Here is a 7,242-nt window from a genome sequence, read left to right as displayed (position 1 = left end):
TAGTTAAATTAACACAAAGATATGCTTAGAGGAGCAGAGACACAAACAACTGTGAAAAGATCATTTTGACTGAATGCTATATTCATATCGTTGTGGGAGAGACTTTCTAATAAACTTTGATTCTTTGATGTTATTATAGGCGACTACATTAATGAGCCGTCACATCTGAATAGATTGTAGTTATTCCTGTCTTTTTATAGGGTTATTTAGATTATTAGTCAAGATATGAGTGAAATCATACAAGGGAACTGTTGGGGTCTGAATTATCTACACACAAAGATACTGCCAAAGTATTGTTAAAGTAACCGTTGTTTTTACATCGTATAGTAGAAGAGTTTTACAGACAACTTAACAACAAGGTAATTATTAAGAATTAAACACCACAAAACCACCACTTTAAATGGTCATAAACAAGTAGTATACATATATTTTCCCCTTTAAGTAGTTAGAATTAATGCTGAAACATTCCACTAACTGAAAAGTTATGTTCCCAAAGATCTACATGGAATAACAGGAGAACATAAAAAAGTATATATCTTTAATTTTCAGCACATTTAAAAATAAATGTCTGCGGTTCAGATAATAATACATTTTTGTTTTCAGAATTTGAGGAGCATCATATTCTTTTTTTGCTGCCGGAAACTGGAAAAGAGACTTTTAATTTAAACTAATCTAATTGAAACTGTTGTAGTGTCGCACACTGACCAGTAGAGGGCAGAGTCTCCTTATTGTTGTTTATTCCCATCAAACCGTTGTTTGTTGTGTCAAGTTCAATCTCAAGGTTTTCACAATTTGTAGCCCCCACCATCTCCCTCTCTCTCTCTCACTCTCCCTCTCTCTCTCTCTCTCTCTCTCTCTCTCTCTATCTCTCTCTCTCTCTCTCTTTCTCTCTCTCTCTCTCTGGTGTGACAGTCAGCTGTGCATCAGAAGATAAACCCCTTCAGATAAACCCGCCCGGTGTGCACCGTAACACCAATGGTGCCTTTCTAAAAATATGACAGAGGTCAGCCAGAGTGTGTGTGTGTGTGTGTGTGTGTGTGTGTGTGTGTGTGTGTGTGTGTGTGTGTGTGTGTGTGTGTCTGTGTGTGTGTGAGAGAGAGAGAGAGAGAGAGAGAGAGAGAGAGTGTTTGTGGGGGGCTCTTTTAAGGAAAGGTATGTTATGAGCTTAATGCAAGATGATAACAGAGGTGTGATACATGCAAAGACACACTGATATGTGCACACACACACACACACACACACACACACACACACACACACACACACTCACACACACACACACACACTCACACACACACAACAAGAGCTAAAAGTCTGCTTACACTCTCTTCATGTCTCTGCATCGTTAAATCTCTCTGGTTTCTTCAGAACAAGACATTATTAATTATTAGTAAATTAAAGTCCTGCAACATCATTCTTAAAAATTAAATCATGTTTTCATAGTTTTTGTTTCAATTCATCTTTAAAGCTATTATGGGTCTTGAGGAGCTAGCACGAAAAAAACCCCAGATACAACATAAAAAAAGAAAATCCTAGCATCTAGGATGCATAATTGTTGTGTATTTTTGTGTGTGGTCTTCTCTGCCAGTGGCAAAGCAAAGTAATCTGAATCTGAATTGATTATCGTTGTAAGCAGTGTGCAGCAGAAAGCCTTATGATACTTCACAAACAACATAAAGGAAAAAACAACAACGCAAAACAGTTCAATTTGCACATTTGCAATAAAAAAATGAAAACCTCAAAAGCATTTAAAATGAAACACATTGTGGGCTCATGGAGGAAATGTTCATGCAACGCCGCTGCTCAGCTTATAATAAGTTGAATATTTTAAGCGAGAAATAAAAATAAAATAAAGTCAACCAATTTTGGTGGCTCTAAACTTTCCAGATGGACCTCCAGATGGCAAACAGAGTTTCATTGTCACGGTTTTATGAGTTTGGCTCAAGTTCTTTTCACCAGGAGCAGTTTGGAACAAGATAAAGCATATTTTTGTGGTTAAAGCAGTCCTTTGGTGTCATGCAGACTTGGTGAAAAGCCGAAATTGTTGATTAAAAGTTCCGCTTTGATGGAAAAAGTCATGAGTTGAAGTACTTTAAAATTCAAAAAGGATCTAAATCTTTCTACGAATCTGTAGTTTCCGAGTGTTTCGTTGTCCTTATTTCACCCCAGAGGAGAGGTCGCTCTGCTCGTACTAATTATACATATGCATCGATTTCACGAAAGAAAAGTGGAGATAAGTCACATAAAGACATCGATATAGTGGAATGAAGTCACTCTCTGTGTGTTATCAGAGCTTCGCGGCTGCTTTTAGCGCATGTGAGCGTGACGCACTAGCTAGCTAACGGTCGCCGCTTTGCACTGCTCTCATACAGCGGTTGCAGTTACAGGTCAATGAGGCGTAGCACCCCTCTGCTTCCGTTTAAGGTAACGTTAGCTCGATCAACACTTTTGCCATAGTTTGCACTGTTAGCACTGTTAGCGCCATGAGCGCTGCTAGCCACTGCCGACATTTTGAGAGCCGTTGAGAGACAACAGAAACGCCCTCGGTCTCGTATCTTGCCCAGTGGCTCCTCGAGCTCTTCACAGCAGCAAACTGCTCCTAAATAGCTAACAATGGGTTAAATGCATAGGCCACATTTCATGTAAAATATATAATATAACGAATGTAATACAGTTTAGTTTAAAACCAGCCGCGTTAATCTAGTGTTAGGGACACAGCTCCAACACATTTGAAATAAAGGTTGTTTACGTGTCACATGGTGTTACCACCGATTCACATGAATCGAGGGGAACTCTGCTCTTCACTGGCTCTTCACTACATCACGCACGCACACACACACACACACACACACACACATACACACACACACACACACACACACACTGATAATGGCCCTGAGGAAACCAGTGTGCATTTGAGACTGTCACAAGTTCTCTGGAAAAAAAAACACACAGCAACCACAGATTTTCCAAACTGATGGAAGAAGCCCGGAGCGTCGCAATCACTCATGATAAGTAACCCCTCTGTCACCTTGCAGTTGAAGAACGGCCGTAACTCTACTGCTCGGACTTAGATTACATGTTTACAAGATGCAGTTTTGAGTATTTTACCATATAACTTTGGCAGAGATGGAATTTATTTGAATGGGTAGAGGCGATCCTACTTCTAGAAGGGCAACGTGTCTTATTCCAGAAACTTAGCCGACAGACACGACTAAGAAATGTACGATAGTTAACGTATGAGAAGCAAATATTAGTTTTGATCCTGTTTGAATTGTGCATTTGATGAGTAATCTAAGAGACTCGTTTAGCACGTCAAGAGAATCGCAGTTTGTCGTTAGCGTAAAGAAACGCTCAGTGAACTGGATCTCTCGTCTTGCACAATGTACGTCACCAAAACCAAGATGGCCGTCACCTTGGTTCCATGGGGGTCGACACAAAGGGGCGGGACTTCGCCACTCGATAGCCTTTTTTATTTGTCAATCAAAATGTTTTCATAAAGGTCGATGAACGAATTTTCTATTGAAACAATGACGCTTAAGTACTCACTTCTTCTTCTTCTTCTTCTTCTTCTTCTTCTTCTTCTTCTTCTTCTTCTTCTTCTTCTTCTTCTTCTTCTTCTTCTCCTTCTTCTTCTTCTTCTTCTTCTTCTTCTTCTTCTTCGATATTCAGCAGTTTACACAAGCGGACATAAACCTTCTTTACACTTAAATATTTAAAAGAAATGTGCAGAAACGTAACATATATATAATACACACAGTACAACATGTGCATTCTTGCCCAGAGTTAAATGAAAATATTGATCATGTCACGTCTGTCGGGTGAATATGAATCTATAGCCAGTTGAAAATAGGAATAACAGACAAACAAACAGTTTGGCACATAAAAAAAAAAGTTTCTTCAGATATACCTCGTGACCTTTAGAGGTGCAGGTCAGCACTATTTTGTTTCTCTTGGACAGAGCCAGGCTAGCTGTTTCCCCCTGTTTCCAGTCATTATGCTAAGCTAAGCTAACCAGCACTTGACCATGCCGTGAGAGCAGAATTTTAAAGCGCTGCTCCTCGGCCACAAAACACTGGTCCATCCCCTCGGGATCCACATCAAAGGAGCGACGGTAGCGGTGGAGTCACTGGACCTCAGCTTTAATCAACCCCTTTTTTTTTTACTTCCAGTCACCTATAGGAATAAACTAATTTAGCCAGAAAAGTTATATTATATCACGAGTCACCGACCAGCAAAGCATTCACAATCACACCAGACCCGGATCCCCAATCGCTTCATCTCCCGTCCCTCTTCTTCTGCACTAAAGGACCATTTTAGCAAGAGCTTTGTACCCACAGACACACAGGCTTAAAATAAGTAACCGCTCCTTAAGTTACAAGAAACCCGGCTGTGGTTCGAGTGATAATCCATATCTGTCTGTCTGTCTGTCTTCTCATCTAACGCCAACTCTGCTTTGATTTTCTTACTTATCAATCTTCTCATTTAACTCTGGGCTATATGGCAAATGTTACTAATCCTTTAATTTAAAATGTTGTGTTACTTTCACAGGTGTGTGTGTGTGTGTGCTTGTTTACATTATTCTGGGTGACATTTCTGCAAAACATTAGTATTAATATCTGCAACTAGTTGAAGGAAACTACAATGACAAGCAGATTGGTTTATGGAAACCACGTACGTGTGTTCCAGCCTGTCGGCGTCGATGGAAGGTGTAAACTGATGGTTGAGGATTTGCAACAATATACCAACCGAACAGAGGGACACGCAGAGAAGAATAGAGCGACATGGAGGAATGCACGGCGGGGACCGGCACCCATTGTGTCCTAATACAATATCTGACTTCCTTTAGATGCCAGACTCCCCAAACACACACATGCATGCTTAAGAGTTGAATAGCAGGCAGCGAGAGGCACCGGGCCCACTTCCTCTGCTGGAGGGGGGGGGGGAGAGAGAGAGGGAGGGAGAGAGAGAGAGGGAGAAGGAGGCTGGTACAAACTAGAGTCTCTCACTCATTTCGGATCAGTCCTCTGGACACAAACTCTCATCTGTCTGCTGCTGCACCGACTGTCTCACTGCCAACTCATCTGTCTCTCTCTCATCTGTCTCTCTCTCATCTGTCTCTCTCTCATCTGTCTCTCTCTCATCTGTCTCTCTCTCATCTGTCTCTCTCTGAGTCGTCTCAAGATCACATTCCTGCTACTCAAGTTGGAGGACAACGCTCAAATTTGCGGCTGGAGGAAGACCAGCGAGAAAAAACACCTCTAAACCACTGGAAGACATCTGGACCGCCGCTAACCCATCACCTCACACACGACCACCTTCTGCTGCCGCTCGGCCGCTGAGGATCAGGGGAAAGGAAGCGCCTTCCTCAAAGTAGCTGCTGAGGAAGAGGAGAGCTGCCACCAACGTTGACGACACTTCTTTCCCAGGCCAACTGCAACCCTAAATCAGGTAAAATGTGTGAGTGTGTGAGTGTGTGTGTGTGTGTGTGTGTGTGTGTGTGTATGCATCCGTCTGGTGGATTCTTTAACACAACGTAGAGGCACAAACTCCAAGGTTAATGTTCCTTTGATTCAGTGTTTCCTCGTTAGCTTTGTACACGTAATGGTGGAAACTTCTCTGAAACGGCAAATTATCCACTGAAACTCTGTGTGTGACGCATGTAAAGAAAAAAAGAAGAAAGAAAAAATTCATAATGAGAAAAAAACAAAAAATGTAATAAAGACAATGCAAAACAAATCATAAAATAAATATATAAAATGCACAAATAAGAAGATAGAAAACCATCGCAGGTCGATGTGATCAGGAAGGAGCTGCTGTCATCATAAACCAAGCGCACCACAAATATCTGATATTCTATTAAAGACCAGATTAATTTGTTTCAGGATAAGATCTAATATGTTGAACAAGGCCCATGAAAACAAACAAACAAAACAAACGGGAGTTAATTCAAAACAAAATAACGTATATTGGTGTTTATGAAACAGAGAAGAAGAAAAATGCCCGAGTTTTGAGCAAAATATGGAAATTTAGAGAAATCAATTTAATTGGGAGTAGAACTATTTAGTCTGTTTTGTTTCTCTTGATTCATTTGTCACATCTTTATCACGTTGAGGGGAATATTAATAGTGTTAGTTATAAATAACGTTTATTATCAAATAAAAACATCCTCGTCAGAGCGAAGACAACCGTTCATCATTTATCATTCACCGTTAACCAGCATGTGTGTGTGTGTGTGTGTGTGTGTGTGTGTGTGTGTGTGTGTGTGTGTGTGTGTGTGTGTGTGTGTGTGTTATCAAGACAGGATGCAGAACAATACTGACTCCTGGCTAGTGAGCGCACACACTGAGACACACACAAACACATGCATGCAAAGGTCAAGGGAAAGTCTATACAAGGAAGTAATATTGTTATTAATGATGCTGGAAGCACTTGTGAAAGACATGAATACACACACACACACACACACACACACACACACACACAGATTATTCAAAGCCTTCAGGTTTCATAAAAACAGGAAGGGAGGGGCATTTAAGGGACGTTTAATAACTAAGGGATGCTCAAAACGTCACAATACAGAAGCTAAAGACGCTCTAACTTCCTTTTCATTGGGACTTAAAATTGGGTCTTAAAAAGTATTTTTCTTTAAAATTGTTCTTTTATTGGTGTTTTCAAGTTAAAAGGAAAAAGTAAAGAGAACAGAACCAGGGTTGGTATGAGCCACACGTTTGGTACAGTCGGCTTAACACTGTTAGCATTGTTAGCACTGTTAGCGCCGCCACCTGTCGCCATGTTGAGAGCTATCAAGAGGCAATCTATGCTCCCAATCTCATATAAGTGTGTAATTCATGGTTTCCAGTATTGTATATATTGAGCAGATTGTACTCTTTAAGGTCAAATTCTCCATGCGGTGTATTTCGTTGAATATAGCGTTCAGTTTGACGGCTAACCAAAAGTACAAGAAGTAGACATGTGTCTCTTTGTTTTACAGCAGGGAGATTAAGTTCATCTTATTTTTGTTTTTCACACGACGCATCTTTTGAAACAGACTTTAAAAGCTGTAAGACAATTCAAATGACAAGTTGAAGTTGTCTATAAATTATGAATTAATTAATTAACGGGATGCTACAGTCCCAATCCATTGTTGTGTCTCCTGGTTGTTTGTGTGTGTGCAGAGTTTGACATTCATCTGCTGGAGGAGGGAAGTTTAAATCTCGGTATAAGACCAGCAGGATTATG

This window comes from Taurulus bubalis, assembly GCF_910589615.1.
Source record: "Taurulus bubalis genome assembly, chromosome: 14".
NCBI classification, from domain to species: Eukaryota; Metazoa; Chordata; class Actinopteri; order Perciformes; family Cottidae; genus Taurulus; species Taurulus bubalis.
Note: the sequence above shows the minus strand (reverse complement) of the source record.